A 26,995-nucleotide genomic window follows, 5' to 3' on the forward strand; every position below is an offset into this window, starting at 1 on the left:
CCATAGCTGTGTGTGTTTATCTCTGGGTCTTCTGGTCTGTACCACTGGTCTACATGTCTCCTTTGCCAGGACCACGCTATCTGTGTCACTATGGCTCTATGGTATAGTTTGAACTCCAACAATATGGTACCCCCTGCTGTGTTCTTCCTACTTATAACTGCTTTGGCTACTTATGGCCTTTTGGTTTTGTTTTTATATAAATTTCAGGATTGCTTTTTCTAGTTTTGTGAGACTCTCAGTTGAATTTTTGTAGGGATTTTATTGACTGTGTAGATTGCTTTCAGTAGTATATCCACCTCTCATAATATTGGTTCTGCCAACCCAGGGGCATGAATCTTCTGTTTCCAGTATCTCGTGTCTTCTTCAATTTCTTTTATTTTGACTATTACTAGACTTAATAGCATGAGACATGTTATACGATGCCACACTGCTTCTTGCATGTATGTGAGTGCATGTGCATGCATGATATATTATGACAGTAGTAGTGTCATCACCACTGACTCAGACCTCATCTTAGGCCATCAGGTTAATGCACAATCCTTTAATAAGTTAAATGTATAGTCTTTGTGTGATTAAAAAGCATAGGGTAGGGAGAAAGTGTGACTATGGTAATAAATAGGCACATACAAGATCATTTTCAAGCAAGAAATTTATACAGCCAACAACCAATGTACGCATAAATGAATCCAATAACACCCAGGTATCCAGGAAATTTGAGTGGTTCTGAAGGACTGGATAATTATAAATGTCCTTATTTTGACATTATATTTTGTTTTACAAAATGTTGCTACAAAGTATACAGTGGATATCCTTGAAATCCCTTGCAACTACCAGTAAATCTATTACCTCAATTAAATTTTTAATTAGTCAAATTTGGAAATGAACCGAGTGTGATGGTGCACACCTGTAGTCCCAGCTACTTGTGAGTCTGGGACAAGATGACCTTCTGAGTTTAGGAGTGCTAGGCTGGGTGATATAGTGTGGCCATATCTCCTTTTTTAAAAAAAATGGAAAAGGTTAAATCATAACCTCAATTTTAAAAAGGAAAGTAAAACATAAAATTTCTTCAAATGTTTTCCCTTGGAAAAGATCAAACTTATGATCTTAGGACCTCTATTTGAAGCCCCAGCATCCATGTAATAGCTGGATGTTGGCACATCTGTTACTCCAGGATGTGAGGGATGGGTGTGAAGGCAGATGATTCCTTGGACCTTTGTTAGCCAAAGTGATAAGCTTCAGGTTCAATGAGAAACCCTGTCTCAAAAAGTAGTGTGGGGGGCCGGCAAGACAGCTCGGTGAGTAAGGTGCTCCAGCCAAGCCTGATGACTTGAGTTTGATCCCCAAGACCCACACAGTGGAAAGCAAGAATTATCAGCTGTCCTCTGACCGTCACACATGCTGCAGTATTCAGGTGTGTGTGTGTGCCTGAGGAAGACACCTGAAACCAACACTTCAACCTCTGGTCTCCACACACATGAGTGTACAGGTATGTGCATATAAACACATACACACACACACAGAGAGAGAGAGAGAGAGAGAGAGAGAGAGAGAGAGGTTACTGTTATTAGAATTTAAAGCACATTACTAGTGAAGTATGGTATACACATCTGTAATCCAGCACTCAAGAAGCTAAAATGTTGGAGACCAACCTGGGCTACACAAAGAAATCCTGCCGTAAAATGCATCAAAAGGCTGGTCCTAACAGCAAAGATTGATAATGTCGGTCAGGGTGAGTTCAAGGCCACTGAGCAACTTAGACGTTGTCTTGAAATAAGAGGAAAATGTTAGAAAGGCTGAGGACACAGCTCAATGGTAGAGTCCTTGCCTCGTGTGAATGAGGCCCTAGGTTCAAGCTTCCAGATAGGGGATCAGGGGAGAGTGGGAAACAAGGGAAACAAAAAAATGTTGTTTTCTACAAAAATATGACTACAGAGTTGGATCATTAAAATGTACGCATATATATATATATATATATATATATATATATATATATATATATATGTATATATATATATATACACACAACTGAAGCCAAACAAAAGGTAGCTGATGATTTTCTTCTAAAAATTGAAATGCAGGACAAGATGGTTATATACAGACAAATAGTGACAAGCCTTCAACAAGTCATTGTCCTCAGGGATCAGACAGAAAACTCTTCACCATGGTTTTCAAGATTATATTTGGTTTTTATAACACATCTGCCCAACACACACACACACAGATACACACATAGATATACACATACAACATACCATACACCAGAAATACACTCCACACCATACACATACATACACTATACATTACACACATACACTATATACCACACACCACATACACCACACACACACATATACACACCACACATACATCATATACATACACCCTACCAGCCCCATCCCCAACACACAGATACACACACACCACATACAATACACCACAAATACACCCCACACCATACACATACATACACTATACACCACACACAATATATATATTACACACACACACCATATACCACACATACCCCACAAAAATACACACACCACACATACACCATACACATACACTATACACACACATACACCACACACTATATACACACCCTATACCACACACACACAGTGAGCCAGCCAAAGTTCTATAATAGATACAAAATCATCAACAATACATTCTGAAGCTGAATTTTGCAGACCATAAGAGAATAATTAACAGACGTCTGGTCATCAGCTAGCTGAGACTGAGAGGCAAAGGTGAGAAGTCCATTTTCCATACAGTTCCCCAGTGCCCTGGGAAGCAGCTGCTCTGTGGACAGACATATGGGGTCAGTCCAATTAGTCAGCTCAACCAGTGCCCAGTAAGACCTATTAAAACCAATCTTTGGTTCAGAGATGTGCGGTGAGGGGATGGAGAGAGAGAGAGAGACAGTTTAAGACTTCATATTGTATTGAGTAGTTTGAAGCTTTTAACTCAATATTGTCACCTGTTTGATATTTGTTGTGATGATCATTTCAAACAACTGACTCCCCTGTCTTTTCATGGATGTACCACTTTTGAGACACTAGTCTTTGAACATTAGACACTAAAGTTCTATCTATGTGTCTGTTTGTCTGTCTGTCTGTCTTAGGGTTCTCTAGAGCCACAGAGCTTATGGAATATCTCTATATATTAAAGGATTTATTGGAATGACTTACAATCTGCAGTCCAACTAACCCAACAATGGGAAGCTATGAATGAGAAGTACAAGAGTCTAGTAGTTACTCAGTCCACTGACACTAGGTGTTTCATCTGCCTTTCTGTATAAGCTGGAATCCTAATGAAGTAGGTTCCAACAGATGTGCTGACAAGTAAGAGCAAGCAGGCAAAGAAAGAACCCTTCCTTTTTCCATTGTCCTTATGTAGGCCTCCAGCAGAAGGCGTGGCCCAGATTAAAGGTGGTATACCACCATACCTGGACTTGGAATTTTCTCTGTCCTAGGCTGGCCTTGAACTCAGAGATCTGCTTGCCTCTGTGTTCTTGGCTTCTGGGATTAAAGGGTGTGTACTACCTTGCCTCTGGGCCTAAGCTTTTCATAGCCACTATGCCTCAAAGTCTAGATCAAAAGCATGTGACATCGCATGTCAAGATCCGGATCATAGGGGTGCCTTCTGGATTTCAGTTCACTCCATATATAGTCAATATTGACAACCAGGAATAGCCATCACTCTATCTATCATCTATAGACCTACTCATATACCTATGAATCATCTATGTATCCTTTCTCTCTCTCTCTCTCTCTCTCTCTCTCTCTCTCTCTCTCTCTCTCCCTCCCTACCTACCTAATACACACACACACACACACACACACACACACACCATAGCCCAGTGCTGGGAATCAAGGCCAACCTTGTCCACATCAGGAAAACCCCTGATCTACACCACCAATGGGTTCTTCTCCTCTATCATCCCAGATGTTACACTTCATGTATAATATTAACATGTTCCTGTCTAGTCTTTGCCAGTATTGCTGATTTTCCCGAGGACTTTGTTTTAGAAGAATGAGCCTGTCCACCATTGCAATGGCTTTTGAATCCATCATAAGCATTAAAATCCTTGGCACACTCAGCCTAAGTATCCTCCAGACAGTCAGCACTGCCCTGCGCTCCCATTGAGGGGGCACATGCACTTTCTCCTGCATCCTTCACGGTGACGATGTTGTTCCCCCTTCTCAGCTTGTTAATCCAATCAGAAAGAAACAATGGGACTGGGTGTTCTAGATTAGCACTACATGAACAACAAACAGTAAAGGTAGCCGATCTTTCCCTGGCTGGGAAGCCAGTTCCTTTGTTTTTCTTGAGTAAAGACAACCCTCGCCATACTGTTTTTTTTTGTTGTTGTTGTTTTGTTTTGTTTTTTTTTTTCTGGTGCAAAGGCTCCAGATCATGTGTACTGGGAGACATGCAGTCTTGGACCAGCCACCAGCCAAGTACCTGGCTGGCCCTATGACAGAGAGTCAGAAACCTGAGTCCCTTTATTTTTTTGTGAAAACACTTTCATAATGACCAGGCCTCTGAGCGGGTGCAGATGCAGGATAAGACAAGCAGAGGATAAAGTGAAAGGCCATATGTGAGGTCTCGTAATTGCCACAGGAGTGGAAACACTATTACACTTGCTTTTAATCTCCCCACTCTCAGTCTCTCTCTTCCCTTTTAATTTTCCTAAATGGCCCAGCCGCTGCTTTTGAGAGGGTATTTAATATGGGTGAGGATTTAGCTGTTCCTCCAGGAACAGGCTGGGCCACAGTGTTTGAAATGTCATCTTGATTTGCCGCTTCCCCACTAAGTAAGAGACTTACTGGGGCTTAGGACATGAATCTGAATACAAACCTCCCTAATGAAATGGGCAAGGGCCTCACCTGCTGCAGTACTCAGGGGGACAGCTGTCCCTCCGGCAGGACCTACTGATAGGAAATAAGCCAGCATGAAGGACTGAATTCCCTGCCATGCCCTCTGTGTCCCTGGCTCCAGTCCAGCATGTCCTCTGGTCTGTCCTGTGTGCGTCTTCCCTTTTGCCACCCACCTCTTCTTCCTGCAGGTCAGTTGATTCCAAGTTTACCCTGCACCCTGCATTCTGCTAGGATTAATTTCACACTGTAAAAATTAGCTGTCAACCCTTGCACCTCTCTCTCCTGCCCCCACTTCTACACCCATCCTAAACCAGGAGTTCTTTGAAAATGGGGCAGAACTGATGGGAAAGGAGCCTGGAGCCTGATGGACTATCTTCCCAGCCATTCCCTCTGTGTCCCTAGCATAGGTCCAGAGCTGTGACTATGGTACTTGCTCTCTGTGGAGATTGGGCTGAAGCTACCTACCATGGTCCCTTGGTACCAAAGGAGAACTCAATCCATTCCAGATGAGTTCTCAATGAATCATTGGCATGTGCAGATATGAATGGCTGAGCCTCAGAAAGGCCCTTAGTGTCTGAATCTACTTCACCTATGCTGTCCTTGTCAAAGCACACTCCTGCCAGCGTTTCTTCCCAGAGGCACTGCAAAACCACCACTAAACAGCTCCCCACAGTTTGCCTTAAGGATATATTTGCACAGGTAGTAGGGTCTCCCAGGAGTATCTAGACAGGGTGGTGAATGGGAATCTGGAATCAGGTATGAGCTCTGCCTACCATGAACCCCACCCAGATCATGGTGAAGTCAGGCTCAAGATGCTAAAAAGGCCTTATGCAGCCAAATGACAGAGTTACTTAGCCATTTTGCACTATGCAGCCTCTGGCCACTGGTTTCTAGTTGCCAGGATTTACCAAATCGAATGATCCCACACGCATCAAAGATGTTTCATGCTGTTGGACCCACTAACAGCTACCAACTGTCCCTAGCCTGCGTAACTGAATCAAGCAAGAATTTTCAGATGGGACATGCATTAGCTCTAGCACCAACTAGGGATTGTGATGTTTTTGTTGGGAGGCAGAAGAGGAACTGTTTGTCCTTTGAAGGGTATATTTCGGCATGCTCTGACCACCGGACCCCTACAATTTCCATAAACACAGAGGCTCTACATCTTCATGAGTTTCACCCCAATCTCCACAGGGAACAAGTATTATACCTACAGCTCCAGTCTACTTGCCTCACTTGCTCATCTGTCCTTTCACCAATATGGCACCACCAGCTACCGGCCTGGTTGCTGCAAGGAAACACTACATAAATGATGAACCCATTTGTTTAGCTCACAGCTTCAGAGGGACTTCAGGTAAAGGAAGCAATATCACAGAAGACAAGGCCATAAATGTGCACTACTATCTGTGGCATATAAATCAAGCTGACTCAGCTCTTGTTTCACAACTGTGGGCTTATGGACATATGTCACCTGCCGGAGACTTTTGTTAGCCCCCAGCCAACAAGGTCAACACATCTGGCTCAGCAAAAGCAGTGAAAGACATACTTGGTGTTGAAATAAAATAAGATTATCTGCCGGGCGTGGTGATGCACACCTTTAATCCCAGCACTCGGGAGGCAGAGGCAGGCGGATTTCTGAGTTCGAGGACAGCCTGGTCTACAAAGTGAGTTCCAGAACAGCCAGGGCTACACAGAGAAACCCTGTCTCGAAAAAAAACAAAACAAAACAAAACAAAACAAAACAAAACAAAACAAGGATTATCTGAGGCCAAAATGTGATGACTGATTCAAAAAGTTTTACTGCCAAATAAGGAATCTGATCCAGCACAAAATCTAAGGGAACTCTTGGGGCTAAAATTTATAAGAAGACAAACTGGGAAGATCTGTCAATGCCAACAAATAAAATTGTCTCCTCAGTATTGTCTCCTCAGTACTCAAGAGAGCAAACTGGATGATGTTGACTGACTAGTGATACTGAATTTACCCATCGTATAAGCTTCTCTCTGTATGCTTGGTACATTCTTCAGGGCTATGTCAGCCTGATGCTGCTACAGAAGACGTGTATAGTCTCTGCCTAAGAATATGACATCCCAATGTTATTGATCAGCCTGAATCAGATTGAATGATTATGCAATATACTGCACAAGTTCATCTAGGTCCCCAATGGGCAACAGTATTTTGGAAGCTATTAAAAACTTTACAGCCCAGGCCTCCACTGGAGGAGATTGATCACTGAGCGTGAATCCTTGGGAACATCTTGACCCTGGTGCCTCCTATTTGTTGTATGGCTGTTTCCTCACAACTGAAACATTTCTTCCAGGGGTTGGGGTTGGAGGACGACTGATCTACTCAATAAAAGTCAATAACATATACAAAAATGTATTCATGGAACATGGGAGACCATTGAGATATCATAAAAAGACCTAACCTTCAGATCACAGGCTTAGAAGATGATATTGAGGATGTTTTAAATAGAGTCATAGAAGAAAAGATTCCAAACCTAGAGAAACAGATGCTCCACCTAATATAAAAGGTGTATAGAACACCAAACGGACAGGACCAGAAAGAAACTCCCAATGACATATTATGGCTAAAATGTTAAAAATTAAAAGGGAGAGGTATTGAAAACTTCAAGAGACAAAGGTCAAGTCACCATGAAAGCAGGCCCAGTAGAATTTCACCTATTTAGTTGATAAAAACTGATAAATTTCAGAAGTTCCTGACAAAATGTATTCCAAGTTCTCAAAGACCACAACTGCCAACCCAGGCTATTATACCAAATTGACAGAGAAATAAAAACAGATTATGGAAATTTATGACCACTGAGCCAGCTTTAAAATGGATACTAGAAGGAATACACTGGGCTGAAGTGAGGGATCAATACATTCAAGGTGGTCACAGGGGAGAACAAAGAACACCGGGAAAGAACAGAAGGGGGCAGGAGGATGGGGAAATGGTAGGGGTTGTAGAAGCCTGAGCTATCGGGAAGGACAGATGCATGAAAAGCTCAGTCCAAGGGAAAAACAATCAGATGGAACAGTAGAACACAGGTGGCATGAAAAGTGGGGTGACAGTCTCAGGATTAAAAATTCACTGTAGACAGGGGGCAGGAGGTGGGTTAGATATAGGAAGATGCCTTATGAAATCCACATGCTTCAGAGACAACTAAAACACGATATGTAAATAAAGAGTCTGAACAGAAGTATCTTGCTTGGGTGGACAGCACAGCTCCCAGAAGACCTGGGCTATGAATTGAAAATCCCAGTCCCAGCCATGGGATACCTCCCTATGAGTTATAGATTGTGGAGAGGCCACAGAGGCACCAAAACATTGCAGGCTATTGCCATTTTCTTGGTTGCCTGTCAGCACTAGATGGTATTAGTTCTACTATTAAAGACACTACTCATTTTGGATGTAGGACATAAGACAACCAACCTCAAACTCTCCCTGCTAGCTGGCATAATCAAGACCAGAAGGGCTCCAATGATCTCACCCAGCACTGGTCCCTACATGTGACTATTCTGACAAGATGTATCCACTGGAGCAAAGATAGCATAATAATTAAACAGAGGGCAGTAACCTACCACTTTTAGATGATATATGAAGCCTTCCTTATAAGAGGGACATGTTGGGTACTATCAACGTGGCAAAAATGCATGACTGGGAAGATCAGAGGCCCTATGGGTAATCTACTTTTGTTTTGCTAAATGGTTATGCAATCAAACTGAATTCTGAATATTTATGTATATATCCATAGGTTTGTGTTGCTTTTGCTTTGGTCAGAAAAGCTTCCGCCGTGTGGGTGGGTTGGGGAGCAGGGGGAGAGGATAGGGGATTTTCGGAGAAGAAACTAGGAAAGGGGATAACAATTGAAATGTAAATAAAGAAAATATCTAATGAAAAAAAAAGAAAGAAAAGCTTCCCCCATCCCACCCTACTCCCTGGCCCCCCCAAAAAAAGTGTGTTAATGCAGAGACTCATGGCTAGTCAAATGCCAGGGATAAATTATTGTGAGTGCATGGCTGTGGACGAATCGTTTATATTAATCCTTCCCTTCCTAAGATCAGGGAGTAGGCAATACTATTCAGCCACAGGAAAAGATAGCACTTACAGCAGGCAACATGATGGAACTCGACTGTTGGGTTAAATGAAATAAGCCAGGTGCAAAAGGATAAGCACCACACAATTTTGTATGTAGAGTTAAAAAAAAAAATGTTGATCTACTGTAAGTTGAAAGTAGCATGGTGTTTACCTAAGAAGAGAGAGAGAGTAGAGAGGACACAATGGGGAGATTAGCAGTGGGTACAAAGTTACAGAGGGGTGTAAAAGGTCCTGGTGTGCTCTAGTGGGAGACTGTAGATAGGGACAATACGCTGTATATTCAAGCAGCACACGAAAGATTGTGAGTGTTTCACTAAAAAGTGATAATAGATGTGATTAAAGTGATTAAATGTGTTTGGTCTGATTTAAGCATGCATCGAAGTATTACATGGCATCCCATAAATATATGTGGCTTTTCTATGCCTGTTTAATTTTTTTTTTAATTAGCCAAATCTTTCTACTCCATCAACACAGTCTCTCTCCTCCCAGCACCCTCTCTCCTAAGGGACCATTCTTCAGGTATTCCTGACACCACTGAACACTGAGCACTGAACCCTGAGCCCTGAGCACTGATCACTGAGCCCAGAGCACTGGGTCCTGAGTCCTGAGCCCTGGGAACCGGGCACTGAGCACCAAGCACCAAGCACCAAGCACCAAGCACCAAGCACCAGGCACCGAGAACTGCCCATGGCCAAGCAGAGCAGGTGTTCAGGAAAGCACATGAAAAGGGAAGGGCACCTGCTCCCCTCAGGAAACTCTCTCAGGCTTCCCAGGACACACACTTGACTGGCATTCTTTAAAATGTTTCATACCCTGGTTGTACTAGCTGGTTTTGTGTCAACTTGACACAAGCTAGCATTATTACAGAAAAAGGAGCTTCAGTTGGGGAAATGCCTCCATGAGATCCAGCTGTAAGACATTTTCTCAATTAGTGATCAAGGCAGGAGGGCCACTTGTGGGTGGTACTATCTCTGGGCTGGTAGTCTTGGGTTCTATAAGAAAGCAAGCTGAGCAAGCCTGGGTAAGCAAGCCAGTAAGAAACATCCCTCCATGGCCTCCCATCAGCTCCTGCTTTCTGACCTGTTTGAGTTCCAGTCCTGACTTCCTTTGGTGATGAACAGCAGTTTGGAAGTGTAAGCTGAATATACCCTTTCCTCCCCAACTTGCTTTCTTGGTTATGATGTTTGTGTAGGAATAGAAACCCTGACTAAGACACTGATCTTTGCATAAGGGGGTGATTTTGAGCACAGGTACGAGGCCTGGTTGTGTCCACACATGCTGTGGTCTTATGGTATAGAGATGGGGGAGCGAGTGCACTGGCCAGACCTGGAAGAACTTAAAGATTTAGTGAGACTAGCATGGAAACTACGTGGAAATGCTAATGCTGCTGGTGCGGATGTTGCTGCCGGCCCCAAGGTCCTCAACTCAGAAGCTAAGATATCTGTTTCTCTCTTGGGACATCTCCAACCCTCAAGCCTACTCCTCCTTCTCACATACATTGTTGCCCTCTTCAAGCACTAGACCCCATTCATACTCACAATGGTAAAGCCAGGGGGAGCAGCTGCTCTGTTCCCTGGGCCTTCTAAAGGGAAAGAGTGACTGGCTATTCATGAGTATGTTTAACTGAGTGGCAAGCCAGCCTCCCGGATTTACCCCTCTAGCAGTCTCAACTGACCTCACTAGGGGCAAGACCAAAGGCCACCCCGGATATCTCTCTGTTCAGACTGAGGTTTGAGGATGAAATATAGAGTTGGGACATAGAAGCCTGTTGAATCATCTGATCCCACAGTTCATCGTGCAAGGAACGCATTCTCCATGCACGTGTGAACATGCACACACCTGACTTTTCTCACTTGTCTTCTATACCCCATCAGCTTCGGGCATTCCCATGAGCAAAGCCACTCTTCTCAGGCCTGGGGCACCTGTAAGTGATCACACCTGGCTATCATCGTCCTCCTCAGGACCGGGACCATGTCTCCCAGAACTGGTCCTCCCTCACTTAACTACCTTGGTTGACTCAGCCACTTAGAATGGGCCAGGTGCTATAATCATTTAGTTTCTTGCTCAAAATTATATATGTCATAGCCATATAAAGACTTTTGAGTGTATTTATGCTACTTTATAGCTAAAAGAGGTAAATCTCAGAGAGGTTAAGCGACTTAGCCAAAAGCACACAGCGGTGAAATATTTCAATCCCACTGAATCTACCCAGCACTCTGCCCAGCGCACTGTTCTGATAAACTTTGCACACTGACCAACACACACACACACACACACACACACACACACACACACACACACACACACACACTATACCCTTTTTCTTTTCAAAGCAGAAGGCACCTTGACTCTGAACAGTCTTCACCCTTGTCAGCAATCTTTCCAGCCATCTCTCTTGCTCCTCCACCACCAGTCCCTGCTCTCTGTGTACCTTGTGCTGGCCCTGGAAAATCCCTGCCAGATCTCAGTGGATTCCTACCACAACCCGCCCTCCCCACCCATCTAATCCTGTCCCCTTCCCATCCCCCTGCCCCCCACAATCCCAGCCCTTTGGCTTCTCTGTACTAGTCCTGTCCTGTCCTATGTGGGTCTGTGGTCTCACAACTCTGGATATGACAACAGTACCACTCTGTGTTCTGCCTGAGGGTTTATGGTTCAAATGTCTCCCCTACTGGGAATCCCTAATCCCTCCAGCCATCCCAGCCCTTCAACTCATGTGGTACCCCATACTTCTCTCTTTCTCTCTCTCTCTCTCTCTCTCTCTCTCTCTCTCTCTCTCTCTCTCTCTCTCTCTCTCCTCCATCCCTGTCTCCCTCCCTCCCTCCCTTTGTTCCTCTCTCATGTGTGTCTGTGTGTACCCATGCACACGCATGTATATGTGTACAGCTTTGGCCTTGCAGAAAGCTAGGTTTACACAAATCTTGCTTTCATAGAGTGATATCATCATGCTCAACAAAGCATCTCTTCCTTGTATCCCTGCTGCCACCCTACTTCCATCACTTCTCCTGTTTCTCTCCCGAGCCTAACACAGAGCACAGAAGGGTACTCAGAAAACATGGCAATTGGCACAGCAGACCCACCCCACACAGGTTCCTTCACTCTGCCAGTGCAGCCAGAGACATGAGGGCTGCTCTCTGGCTGCTACAGAGAGAAACATAGAGCAACTTGCTGGCTGAAGGCCAATGTATCACATGGAAAGGAAAATGTAAGACTTTCCAACATGCTGAATATGGTCTCTCAGCACCATATCCCAAAGGGAGGGCTTGGGATCCCAGTGATACAGCACTTGACCAACACATCTATATGTGTAAATGTAGATATGGACATATGTATACAGATGTGGTAATGCATATATGGCTCAATATTATATTATAATATTATATTATAGCTTGCATGATTTAGAGCACTACTTATACAAATATATGATATACAGCACAGCTGCAGTCATCTCAGGGGATGCTCCTTTCCCCAGAGGATATCATTGTCACATTAGAACTAGCCCTTGTGAAACACTGTCTTCAATGCCTATCTGGGAAGCTCACCCACAATATCACCGCCAGGATTCTGAGGCCATAATACACTTAGCAACAATATGCATGCCCCATTATTTGCTCTGTGTGGTAGATTATTAAAAAGAGACCACAATTCACTTTTTCCTGTGTTATTTACCATGTGGCATTTGGGGGCCAACAGACTCTTAGCAGAAATACTGTACACACTGGAAATGGACTTACACAAGGGACCTTGTTCCTCTTTGTACAAACACAAGACTGAGTCAAGTCCCTCAGATAGCCCATCTTAGGCTGGCATCATGCAGCTGTACCCTAGATGTCTGCATAACCCTGGCCAAGGTCAGTCAGCAGATAACAGAAGAAAGCCTAGCCAAGGTCCGCCAAACTCGGCCCAGAGCCACTGAACCCCTGAAGATTCACGAGCTATACAATGTTAGTGTATGCCCCTAGAGTTCTGTGTAGGACTTCTTCTTTTTTCTTTTCCACTCCCATGCCATGGAAGCCCCAGTGACATGCTATCATGTGTATAAAGTAGTCTCCAAATGGCTCCTTTAACACGAAGAGCAGATGAGCCCAGGCTCTGGCAGCATATAGGGGAGGGGTGGGGCACCTCTCAGGGGCAGCAGAGGGCCTTAGGGTCTCACGTGTGTAGGACTTCTTATGTAAGATTGTTGAAGCAATCAATTGCTGGATCAAGTACCTACATAGTCTTCATTGATCTGAGATCTGGGACTTCCAAAAGCCAAATCTGCCACTAAGAAGAGAAACTGCCTTAATTATGGGCACTGAAGTAGACATGGAGTGGGGTCTGGAGGCAGTCACTTAGAGAAAGCCACCCAAAGGCTTGCCGTCATGATAGCACATCCAGAACACTGCAAAGCCTTGTGGGAACTCCTGAAAAAAGACAACATAGAGGCTGGCACACCTGCCCTTCTATCTGATCATACTGGCATTTGCTGAGTATCCCCTAATGTAATTGCCAGTTTCACCAACACTTTCTTCCACTTTAGGAGATGATCCCACCCACATTAGACTAATTCAATTAATGGACATTACCATGTCTAACTATGGGCAAGTTTTTTTTTTCTCTCTCAAAATGCCAGATGCCTCAAAGTAGCTACAAGAACTGCTGGATTAGTGGGAAATTATTTGAAAATCTGTTAACAGACTACCGTGAAACACAACCACTATCATTGGGATTCCGGGCACCAGTGACAGAATCCAAGGCATATGTTTTCCATCCCTACACCCTAATACATTAAAAAGGAAGGTCCCTTCGACCTAAAAATACAATTTGCAAATGTTCAAAGACTGCTTGTCATTACTTCTCCTCTGAAGATGTGCAGAGCTTTGCACTTTTAAGTGCAAATGTTTTACGGTCTTCAAACTCTAGGAAGAACCACAGCTCGACCAGGCTGCAGCCTGCCCTGACTAGCATCCTCTCCACCAGGAAGATGTGCCTACAAAATAGCCTAATGCAAGATCCGTGTGCCACCAGCACACCAGCAGTCCTCATTCTTAGGAGTTTGAGGCAAGAAGGATCACTATGAATTCAAGGCCAATCTGAGCTACACAGGAAGGTCATGTTTATGGGATGGCGAAAATGGCTCAGTGGTTAGAAGACTGGCTGCTGTTCCAGAGGACCCAGATTCTATTCCCTCCCAGCCACATAGCAGTTCACAACCCAGTGTATCTGATATGCTCTTCTGGCCTCTGTGAACACCAGGCACATGCATGGTATACTGACATACATGCAGGCAGATACATATACACATAAAAAAAAATCCTATCTCAAAAAAGAAAATCAGAGCTGGGGTGATATCTCAGTGGGTAAACTGCTTCACAGACAAACATGAGTTTGCATCTCCAGAATCCACGTGAGGCTGGAAGCAGTAACAAGTATATAATCCCAGAGTTCCTGTGATGAAGTAGAGGGGGAGACGCTCCAGAAGCGTGTTGGGACACTTAGCCTGGAATGTACAGCAGGAGCAAGAGATCCTGTCTCAGGTGATGTGGATGGCAAGGACCAACAACCAAAGAAGCCCTTTGACCTCCATACACCATGACATGTATACACCTGTACTCACACACATGAACACACACACACACACAAAGATTGAAATAAAAGAATCATCAAAACAGAACAAAAACGTGCTCTGATTGGAACTCATAATAGCGTCCCAGTACTAGATCTGCAGTCTGGGAGAAGGGATATGCTGGTCCCTTGAATCTTTTGTAAAGCACAGCCTTTACAAACATGAAAGACTACTTTAGATGAAATTTAATAGTAGAGCCTTTGGCCAACATGCATAAGACCCTATGTCCAATTCCCAGGACTGCAAAGAAAAGAACAAAAGAAATACATAGTACTATCAGCTAGAGGACCAGTGGGACCCTGTTACAGAGCCCGTGGGCTTTACAATCACACCTGGCCCCATGCTGGTTTGGCCACCTGCTTTCTCTAGAGCCCTTAGGAAGTCACTGTGTCCTTCCAATGTCATTTCCTCAGCAGTGACAGGGGAGCTTGGTGGCTGTCAAGCTAGCATATCAGAAAATGAATGTGGAGAACTTAGCACTCTGCCACAAAGGAGTCTTGACAGAAAAACTAAGCCATGAACGGCTGGTAGTGGATTACGACTTGATGAAGTGGGAACTGTTTAAAACAGAATTTACTAAACCAGTGGTGTGACTGGGGAAAGCCCCAACTGATGTCATGTTGATTTTAACAACTGAGAAGTCCCTCCTGGCTCCTCACAGTGTACCTACCTGCCTACCATCCTCATTGCCAAAGCCACAGACCAGGCAAACACCAAAGCAAACAGAGAATACACTAACAGAATCGTGCCTAAGGGCAGGTAAAGCTGCCCTGATGCAGAATTAAGGACTGTGGCTGGGCTCCGTGGCCCTAGCTTGTTTTATCTCTTTGTCAAGTGCATTGCCTTGATGGGCATCTGCTGCTTGCTAGGTGCCATGCCAGGGCACTAAAGGCCTTCTCATCTAACTCTCACAGGGCATGTCAAGCTGTGTAGTGACGTCCCAGACTGGCAGGTGAGGAAATGAGGCAGAGCAGAAAAGTCACTGGCCAGATGTCCCCTGGCCATTATGTGAAGGGTTAAAAGTTGAATCGAGGCTTGTGTGTCTTCAAAGCTCATGGTCTCACTCCTGCCTTCTGCTGCTGTGACCTTCTATGGGGTCTAGATAAATGACTCCACGAGGCTGACACAGTGTGCACTATAGGAACAAATGAGATGCCTTTTTTCGTGGTGCCTTAGTGGTGTTTCCAAGGCCATGAGGAGAATGTTTCTCCTCGACAGATCTGCTACAGCCACACATCCCTCTCCACCGCTCTCTAATTCTGCTCATCAAATTCTGCTCATCAAATCCATTCCGTTTTCCTACTGACCTTTATCCTATAAAAGAGCCTTTTGTGCTTTCCTGGCTCACATCCCTTGCCATAACCACATTTTAAACACGAATTCATCCATCCATTATTTAGAATCAGCTTACACCAGCCTTTAATCCCAGCAGTCAAGAGTCAGAGGCAGGCAGATCTCTATGTGTCTGAGGCCAGATTGGTATACATAGCAAGTTCTGGGACAGCCAAGGTACATGGAACTTGTCAAAAAAATGAGAGAGAAGGAGAGAATCAGCATATTTCCTGCATTCTATACACCATATGCAGTGACACTCTGCTATAAATCTACGGTCACACACATCCATATTCATATTTATTATGCATATATATGCATACATAACTTTTATTGTGCAAAATGTCTCTTCTTATTATAAAATTTTCAAAAGAAAACCAGAAATGATTAATTGTGCAGAGTCCCGATGTCCTCACCGCTCAAGTCGACAATTGTCAGCTGTGGTTATCATGCTCCTGACGCACCTCGGTCCACTGCGCTAACTCTGCTGCCATTTTAAAGCAAGTATGGGGGATTGTGTAGCTTCATTCATATACACAGCGTTCTTGACACCAGGAGACATTTGAAGAATGTTTGCTGAGTGCCGTTCAGGTTAAATCAAGGCAGACACACACTCATAGAAACCACAATGCCGGGTGCCCTCATTGCTATCGCTACCTCACAGATGGTGACAGGGAGGCTACAGAAGCAAAAGCAACTAAGCCCATGGTCCCACAGCTGGGTAATGGCAGACCTGGGACTTGAGCTCAGGTATCAGGTCTGTACTATATGGGGAGCACAGACATTTTTTTCTCCCAAGATCTTCTTCTCCCATTTGTCATAGAGCTGGTCCAGAATAAATAAATAAATAAATAAATAAATAGATAGATAGATAGATAGATGAAATATCATGTACACAGCTTATCCTCTTTGCTGTCCCAGTCCAGCGCCATCCACATACTGCTTTTCTATCAGATTGCCCGAAAGGAATCATTGCCTCAAGACACAGGTTGACACTTAGGTCCCCTGTGGCCTGTGTGGTGCAGCCGGTGCAGAAGGTAACCAGCCCCCACTCCTGGGGCTGAGGAGTGCAACTCGCAGCCCCAAGGCACAGAGCACAGGTCAACCTTTGCCAATTTTTACAACTTGACACCCCAGTGCTCTCCTCTGCAGCCCACGCTGTCTACACACAGGCGCTGATGTCTCCAAGGCCTCACCTCCTGTGAACGTGGCTGCTGCTGCTCAGGCTGCCCTTGACGGCACTGGGAACTGGCGGGCGCGGGCGGGTGGGGAGGAATGCTTTTTTGTCTTGATTGAAACCCTCCGCCTTCATTTGCTTTCAGCAGCATGCGGGGTCCTCCTTTAAAGAGGGGGTGAAAGGGCTTAAGTGTCTCCAAAGGTTTCAGAGACGCGGGACTTCTCGGGGGAGAGAGGGTGGTGATTTCGGGGGTGAAGGAATGAAAAGCACATGTCCCGCCTCTCTCTGCGCACACAGAGTGACTTAGAAACGAAGGGAAGAGAGGGTTAGGAAAAACAGTTTTGAGTTTCGTTGAACCAACATTGGAAAAATGCAGCAAGGCCCTTTCCAAATCCAAAGCAGAACCGTGTCCTTCCACCTCTGTGGGAAACTCTGCTTTGGAAGCCGGGTCTCCTGGGGCTGCCAAGAGCCCCAGCCTCCACCCTTCCCTGTGCTTCCTTCTGACACCACCATCCCAGACCTAAAATCTGAATGAGGGTGAGAAGGAGAGCAGCCCAACACTGGTGATTCCCACTGCAGAATCTGCTCCTTGCTTGTCTGTGATGCCCGGCAGCTCCACCTCCGTGGCTAAGAATGAGCAGGTGAACGGGTTCCGAGGCCTGCCCAGCCACCAGTACTTGCTATAGTCCCTGCCACTCTGCCAGCACATCATCTTTGCTTCTAATGTTCTCGTGAAATCTGCCTTGCCCCTGGCTGCCTGCAGGCATCTCTCTCTTTCTTGGGTACCACACCAACCAACGGATTTGATTGCATACCAAATCCTGAGTCGTAGTACCCTGCAGTGAAGTATCTGCCTGCATATAAGATGCCACCTTTGCTGAGTCTGCACATCTGGTCCAGTGGGTTGTGGCCAGAAGACAACGATGCAGAAGAAGCCAGCCACCTCTGGCCACTCTGCTTACACCATAGACTTGAGGCTAAAGGAGAACTTGGAATCTACCACAACCCCATATGTTGCCCCAGACCTTGACACAGAAGCCTCAGGGTCCTGGGCAGAGCATCAGAGGCTAAAGCTACAGCCTCAGCCTGAGGAAGATGTGTGGGCATGCTTGTGTGTGGAGCAATGCTAAGCTTTGATTAGGTTAAACCTGTTTTGTAAGTTACCCTGGCCTTTTAAATCCCAACTGTCATGGAGGCCTCTGCTTTCCAGGAAGTTATTTCCAACAGCAGTTGTTTCTGCAATCTTGGTTCTTGTGAAAGCCTTTATTTTGAAAACACATTTCAAAACAAGGCTTCGTACGCGCTCCGCTTTCTCCGGTCCACTAGAAGCAAAATGGCGCAGCTGTTTCTCCGTGGCCCACATATTCACGTGTTATCCCTGAAGGCCACTCAAGTCCCCAGATCCATCTTGTAGTCACCATGGAAAAATGCAGAGGCGCGCTGTGGGGGAAGCATGTCAGCTCATCCCGAACACTCCCCTTCAGCCGGCTCCCTGCCCCACACATGGCCGAGCCATAACACAATGACCTGTTCAGAGAATAATTCATTATGTAATTAAAAGGCTATTTCTAAGGCAACTGCCGGGATAATACCAATTAGGAAACACTAACAGAGGAGGAGCCGGGCCCTGACGTCAGGGCTCACGCCCTAAGAGTTTACATAAGTTATCAGATTCTTGTGCCAGGCACCCTGGCGGGATGCTGAGCAAGAGACAAACAGCTCGTGCCCGTCCGGATGCATGGAACTTTGTGGAGAGGACTTACTTAGTCCCACAGACAGCTTAGAGAGCACCAGAGTGTGGTGCTGGGGAGACAGGAGACTTTGAGAAGGGATCAAACATGGATCCTAAACTCCTGCTCAAACTGTCACAGCTGCAGGGCCGTGGGCAATTTCCCTGAACCTCAGTCTCTGTGTATGAGTGCTGTGTTGCATGCTACCTGTTATATAACAGCTCTGTGGGGGTGGAGGAACATGTGCAAACACTGGAGAGGAAGACAGACACATTGGCAGTGCACCGTATGGAAGCTCATCTGTTACCATATGCCCTCCAACCTCAGAGTGAGCTTGGAGTCTATCAACCCTCTGGGACTATGTCTCCCAGGAGTCTCAAGAGAGACAAAGGCTGTGACTCGGAACAGGACCCCACTAGAACCTCTCATGGCAGGATCCCCTCCTTCCCATCTCCTTTCAGATGGGTTTAGCTCACAGGATCCCTCCTGAGTTGCTCTCCTCAAAATCACTCTAAACTTTATTTAGAGTCTAAGGAGATGTGACACATAGGAGAATGTAAGCACAGTCCCACCTGACAGAAGGCGTGGCGGAAGGCGTGTATGTGATGCTTCAGAGATCATCAAGGGAAGGTCGCGCACAGCTTCCTGTGGGGTGCAGATCCCCTGGAACCAGAGTTAGTGATAGTTGTGAACTACTATGTACGTGTTGGGAACTAAAACCCGGGTCCTCTGCACGAGCAGCACGTGCTCCTAACCAATAAGCTATCTCCCCAGTCTCCCAGAGAACGGATTCTAGAAGACCTCTGAGAATAGCCTACTCAGCTCCTTCCCGGGGATGCATCGGTCCTTGGGGGCGTCAGAACCAGGGGCAGGAAGCGTTCTATGTCTCTGGTAAAGGAAGCCAGGATCTGGTTCTGGTGACCTGGTAGAGCTAAGGAGCACAGCTGAGTTTGCCCAGCACCAAGTTCCCGCCCAGACATCCCTGAGTCAGGCTCCCAGTACAGGCAGACCTTGGGCCTGATAATGACACGTAGCAGCTCCAGTCACGTTCACATTTATGATGAGTTACTAAAAAGAGCTTATGGGAGCAAGGATGGGGACCCTAGGGAAGGGAGCCCAACATTCTTGAAAAAGGTATTGGTTCTTCCATCAAGAAGGGCCGCTGGGCCATTGGCCCCTAGCTAGACCTTGGCTTCTGTAACCTTTGATCTACCATACATTAGCACCTTGTGTGTATGCTCCGTCCCTCAGCGTTGCCCTTCATGGCCATTGTCCTTTCTTTTCATGTCACATAGCCACCAGTCTCCATCTTCTCCCTATAAACTGTCGGCTCTCAAAACCTTCAGGCATGCCTGTAGGATGGAGTCTAGACTGCTGTCTTGCCACAGGTCTGGCCTGTAACCTTCAAGCCTAAGTCCGCCTCTCTCTGCTTCTCTTCTACAGCCTGAAGTTCCCCTCCACATTAAATGCTTACAAGACTTTGATCCATCCGTACTCCAGCTTGCTTCAGGGACTTTGTAAAGGATGCAGGCATACAAAACTGCACCTGACCACTGCTCAATATTCCCCTCCCAGATGTCCTTCCCTGGACCTCTGCATGTGTTAGATGACTCCCTTCTGTGATCTGCAGGGTGTCCTTGCCACCCACAGTGCCTTTCCTGGGTTGGGCTCAGGGATCTGGGCCCTCCCTGGAACAGATAGATGGTGGATGAGCTATGCTAGTCTCCTCCCCATAAGAGCTCAGGTGAACCTCTTGTCAACGTCATTGCCAGTATGCCTTGCCCTGTCTTCAAGAACTTAGAGAACCAAAGGAAGCTTACTGAGTTAGGCAGCCAAGTGGCGGGGCCTCTCCATTCTGCATAGGCACCACCACGCTGAAAACTCGTTCCCACTCTTCACAACTCTCTGCCTGCCTGTAGGAACCCAGCCAGTACCCCAGGGCATAACCAGAACCCACAGGAAAGCGTTCACCGAGAACTCACTGAAGTCACAGCTACTGATGCGGAAGGCTGGAGAATATTCTGGAAATAAGTTATTCCAAGGCCAGCAATTTCACCAGCTGTAAACCTTTATGGGAAGGAAAAAGAGCCTTGGGTCATGCCAGTGCTAGAAGTCCCCTCTGGGCTTTGCATCGGTATATGTTGGCTGACCTGAAGTCCCACTTAATCTCCTTGAGCTCTCTGAGCCTCCACTTTTTCTTCTAGAAAAATAAGAATAGTTGTATCTCTTGTTGGATTACTGGAAGATCAAACCAGATGAAGCATCTAGCACAGAGCTGGGCTGCTCCTACATAACAGCCCCCCAGATTTAATAATATTCTTGTCTGTAGAGCACACTCGCGTTCATACCCTTGTTGTTATGCAGGTAGGACCAATAAGCAGAGCCCGTGATTATCTTCTATTGCCACTATGTTTGGGGTCACCCTTGCTTTTAACTCATCTCTGCACTGCACAGATTATCAACCATATCTAGATTGATTCTAATTAGCCCAATGTAATGAGACAAGATATACCTTATGGACCACTTAACTGTGGATGGATCTGGGCCTGGCAGCTGTAGACTCGAACTCCTGCAAACTCACCCCTCTGCAGGGCTCTGCTGACTGTTCCCATGTCATTCATGTAGTTTGGCATGGAACACAGTCCATAGAAACCTCTGGCCTGAGGCAATGGCCCGGGACGTGTCTCTCATACCATCCAAAAGGGTTTCCTTGATCCTACCTCTGATAAGCCTGCTTGACAGGAGTCATGTTATTTCCCTGCCTTGTATCCACTCCCAGACCAGGGTCTTGTGCATGCTAGGCAAGTGCTCTAGCACTTCTCTGCATACCGATCACTCATCCCCTCTCACATATACAGTGCTCTCCTCTTCCTGTCTTCTCTCTTGAGATTGTAAGATTCGGCCTTACCATCTTCTGCCTCACCAAAATGTTCCTGGCATATACCAAAGACACAAAAAGGAGCTTAAACCAGAAGCTTCCTCTTGGCAGCCACACCATGAAATGACCACAAAACCTCAAGTGAATATTAGGCTACTATTTGGAACCTTGTTTGAATTTACAATTGGTGACTTGAGAAACAAGGTGTGTGCAGACACAGGTAACTCAGTGTGCCTTGGTCTCTACCTACAAAAATCAATAAGTGAGTTGGCTACTTTCCAAGTTGGTACTAAATAATAAGATTCTCTAACACATAAGTGTTAAGAGATACTTATAAAAGTATGCAGAGAAGGAGACTGCATCATGGAGGTCATTTTTGACCCAGGCCCTCACAGACATTAAGAACAATCGCACTCTCCTTTTGAGTCAGGCCCAAGCTCAGAAGAGCCCTTGAGTGTGCACTCCTGAAGCCACTATAAGAGACAGGAGTGGACATAGATAAAATGTGTCTGTGTCAGAGACAACAGGCTCTTGAAATTTGCTTTATTCAAAATTCCTCACTACTACCTACCCAGCCTCTGGGAACTGGGGCTTTTGAGTCTCTAGGGTTTGATTTTGAGACTTGCCAGGCTCCCAGCAATGACTGGGCTTTCAGGAGAGCTGGGCCTATCCTGGTTACTCCACAACTCCCAGCATCCAATGCGAGCCTTTGAAACCTCACCAGCAGCAACTTTTATTCTAAGAATTTCCAAAGATGACTTTCCAAAGAATATTGTGATGGCGCACACACACACACACACACACACACACACACACACACACACACAGAGAGAGAGAGAGAGAGAGAGAGAGAGAGAGAGGGAGAGAGAGAGAGAGAGAGAGAGAGAGAGAGAGAGATTGAGATTCTCTTGGATGAAAGGACCTGCAACAGTGCCATCTAGTGGGGCCAAGAACTGGACTATGCTCTGGTTTTCCCAGCTAATGCTCACAGGGACACTAAAGATCCCTTTTGAAGGTTCTGGCTGCTTCTCATTACAAAGATAAAAAAGACATAGTGTCCCACCTGCATGGGCACTAACTGACTCTGACCGCAATCTCTGTCTCCTAAGCATACCTGCAGACATGCTCTCTGCCTTCAGTCATGCCCCTGCCTGCCCTCTGGGACTCAGCTGCAGGCCTTTCTATCCAGCACACTGTCTCTAACACAGACCCACGTTGCCAATAATGCAGACAAGGTTCGCTCCAGAGTTGAGCTCAACTGTTCCCAGTTTTACAGTTTCTTCCTTCTGAACCTGTCAGCATTATGGCAGGGTTACTATAAGAAGTTCACCGCTCCTTTCAGAGTCTCTGTCCAAGAAGAGTGCCCAAGTCATGGCCTTGGGATAAACAGATCTGACAGAAGTGGGTGGGTATCGCCTTTATATCGGCTAGATATCCTGAAAGTCCCTCTCCACACAGTGGGAGCTCTTACCCCAACCCTCTCCACCAGGGGCACTGTCATTTCAACTAATTGTATGACTTGGGCTACTGTCCAGGAGGATCCTGCCCTGCCTTTCAGTGTTGGGGAAAGAAGGCTGTGGCCAGGACAGATGCCAGCAAGTTATGTCTGTGTGGTGCTGGGAACATGGACTGGGTATGAGCAGTGAGAATGGACAATGACCTTGCTGACCTGGGCTGGGGAGGGGAGTTATCACTCGGCCTCCTCCTTCCGTCAGTGCACACAGGACCGCTTCTGGAAAAATCAGCCTTCCAAGAAGGGCCACAGAGGGAGGAAATTCTGATCGTAGCCAGAGGTAGGTAAAAAAAAGGGGGGGAGGACTGAGTGGTTTTTTTTATGTGTATGAAAGGATACAGAGAAGGGATTTCTTCAGGGTAACAAACAAGGCCAGGCCTGCTATTTCTCCATTGGGCACTCTTGTGCTCGCTCGCTCTCTCCCTCCCTCCCTCCCTCCCTCCCTCCCTCCCTCCCTCTCTCCCTCCTTTTTCTCTCAGTCAGAGGCTCATTCTGTCCCCACTAGACTTGACCCTCAGTTCCTGACTCTAGTATCCTACCCCACAACGGAGCAGATCTGGTTGGTTTAACTTGGCCCATGATGTTTGTCTTCTTGAATCAGATGACCTTCCTCATCCAATCAGCTTACAGGAGGATGATAAGAAGGTAGGTATTGAATCATGTGACACCAATGAGACAGCGAGAGCACCTGAGTGGGAGATAGGAACAGAGGCAGGATGGCAGATAGATAGATGATTGAGTAATAGATAGATAGATAGATAGATAGATAGATAGATAGATAGATAGATAGATGGATGACAAATAGATAATAGATGACTGACAGACAGACAGACAGACAGACAGACAGACAGACAGACAGACAGACAGATGATAGATATGTAGAGCTGCTCCATGCAGCATTACTACGGACAACGAACACCATGGTCCTCACTCTCTGGTTCACTCCAAGCTCGATACTCCCTACTCGCCCTCTAGACATATATGGCTTTCTAGTCTCAGAACAAACACTGGACACTGAGACGAGTCAGTCAGACCACAGTTCTACCAAAGGTTCACTGGGTCACTGCGTGGACAGAGGCCCGAGTGGCATCCACTTCTCAAGGGGAAGCGCCACAGAAGTTGGGCAGGGGCTGGCAAGTCCCCTAGAAAAAGGAATCAATAAATAACCACCAAATCAACTTAGTGTCAACGCAAAAACTGCAGAATACCCCAGATGACACGAACAGCAAGAACTAGACCCTTCCACAGCCAGGTGCCAATAGTGTCGGGGTCCTGTGGGCCGTGGCCAAGAGCCTTGGAATCCACAGCCGAATTGGCCCCTCTCCAGACTCAGCATATCCATTCTCCCGGTTAGAGTCTACCTTTTGGCCCGTGAGCTGGCAGCCCTGGCTGATAGATACCGTGTCCTTGCCTCTACCTGGACTTAATTCAAACCATTCTGCCCAACCCTGATTCAGGGCTTTTATTAGGTTTTAGGTTACTTTATGTGGCACAATAGAAATATTTTTTTCGATCTTAAATTAGAAACATACCATGGGGGGAATTTTGAAAGCCTTTTGCAAAACTGTAGGGTGAAATGTCTTCAACTCTGCAGCTGAAATCTAACCGTAATGACTCCGCTGGGGGACTGACATCAAGACGGACATGTGTCCTGCACAATGTGCTTCCTCCCCACCCTACCCCCTTACCAAAGGCCCTCAACAACATCCCTCTAACTAGTCTAGGGTGTATGAGTATTGAAAGCAAGAATACCCTAGAGACGCTCCCAGGAAGGACAAAAATGAAGTCACTCTGGCTGGCTTTTCGGATGGGCTTGTCCATCACCTCTGTGTTGTTGCAGGGTGAGGCCTGGACAGAGGACTGTGCTCTGGGTGGACCAGGCCCAGATCCATTGCTTGCCTGGCACACTTATAAATTCCAGACAAGTGTTAGTAGGAGCCACTGTCCTAGTAGGGAGTAAGCCAGACATGGGAACAGAAGGCATAGACTCCAGTTATCCAGCTGTGAGGTGCTCTACTGTCTGCTGGCAATGCCTGCTCTCCTGAGCACCCTCAGTGAACACATGGTTAGAGAGGAGGCACTCCAGGAGCTAATGGCACCCCTGGACAAAAGGACAGGTGATTGACCTAGCTTATGAACTGGAATACACTGTGTCCTAGTACTTGGGTTGAAGCAAAATTTAGGAATCAGTGGCTGGACTCATAAACCAGAGTATTAATCTCCCAGGTCTCCTTTGTCTCTTGGATCAGACTTGTATCTCAAGGGCAGAGCACCTGACCAGCTTGACCCCACTGATGTCACCCCAGGAGCAGGGCAAGCACAGAACCAGGAGGGAAGCCAACTCCTGTGCAGAACTGAGAGAGGTGGCTCATCTTCACGGTACTAAGGAGGATGCCCTTATTCTTTGTACCCTCCCACCTCTGCTGACTGGCTGGGTGGCAAAGGCCAGGTCGAAGAAAAGCCTGGCACCCCCAAGTGCTGCAGCCTGGGCTGTGTAGGTCTGTCTGAGAGTTTCACTGGACACATACCTAGCCATGGCTCTGCTTCTGGTCCTGCAGCCTCCTGCACACCTGCAGCTGGCACTGGATAGCAACACGGTGGGCTCTGGTCATGACACCACAGCCAATTCCTACCTGCTTGTGGAGACTGGGCCCTCAGAGAACAGCTGGGGAAAGCTCAAAGGGCCACAGGTCCAAAAGAAATGTCACTTGACTATTACAAGAGGAATTGGGGAGGTGGGGACCTTGGGTGGGCTGAAAATTCCAAGGGGGGCTTTCCAGGAGTTGTCCCTTAAAAAACCTGGAGTTGTCCCTTAAAAAAAAATGAAAGAGACAGTATTTATGTCAGGTGTAAGTCAATGTTGCAACATAAAGATGGAAAGAAACACAATGTTCAGGGGCAGATGATGTGGGGTTTCAGCCTTAAGGCTTCATTTGCAGGTGTCCCAACTCTGAAGATCTTCTGGAAAGCCCTCAGGCAGGGCTGCCTAAGGGTGGTGAGCCACTTCATCTTCAGCCTCACACTGAGGTTCACATGGTGTCTAAAGTCATGAAAGATGCTGCCTGGCCCTGCTGCCTTACTTCCCACTCCTCCCACATGAAATTCTAGCTCCTAAAGTCTTGGGAGGCAGGATTCCCCCATAGATAAATCCCCAAGATCAAGGCCCAGTTTGCCCTGCCTTGGAACATGGGAGTCAAGAGTTAGACTTGAGACCTTAGGCACAGACTCCAGAAGCTGGGCTGGTTGAAACACACACTTCAGCCCAGGCCCCTACCTGCCTTCCACTTTGAGGATATCATTCTACTGGACTAGAGAGCCAAGGAGCACCAGTATATTTGGGAGTATGAAAGGGGCGCGGGGAAGAAGACCCAGTAGCCACACCAGTATCATGATATGAGTTTAGATTCCAGATTCTCCAGAACCCACATGAGCTGGGCACAGTAGCTCATGTATGTAATTCCTATGCTCCTAGAGTGAGGTGAGGGGCAGAGAAAAGAGTATCCATGGGAGCCCATGGGCCACTAGTCCAACATACGCAGCAGCAAACAAGAAAGAGACCCTGCTTCAAATAAGATGGGCAGTGAGGAATGACACCCTAGATTGTCCTCTGACTTCCACATGCATGCCATGCATACACACACACACACACACACAAACACACAAATTTTAAAAAGAGAGTTCATATTAGGTGGCTTAGAAACACTGACATTAGACCAATGATGGCCAAGCTTTCCTCTTACCCTAAGTGATAACAATGTCAAAGGCTCTTGTCT

General features: G+C 46.3%; 2 long non-coding RNA genes across 2 annotated transcripts in view; both read right to left on the minus strand.

The window, feature by feature from the left end:
- Positions 1-26,995, minus strand: part of E330023G01Rik (RIKEN cDNA E330023G01 gene) — a 71,489-nt gene that overhangs the window by 38,465 nt on the left and 6,029 nt on the right. The gene's annotated exons all lie outside the window — the stretch shown is intronic.
- Positions 18,417-20,874, minus strand: Gm33644. The gene is made up of 3 exons (XR_379743.1): positions 20,814-20,874; positions 19,404-19,494; positions 18,417-18,628 (listed from the first exon to the last, which is right to left on the minus strand). It is a non-coding gene; the product is annotated as a predicted gene, 33644 (long non-coding RNA).

Source organism: Mus musculus, chromosome 9 (genome assembly GCF_000001635.26).
Source record: "Mus musculus strain C57BL/6J chromosome 9, GRCm38.p6 C57BL/6J".
Lineage (NCBI taxonomy): Eukaryota > Metazoa > Chordata > Mammalia > Rodentia > Muridae > Mus > Mus musculus.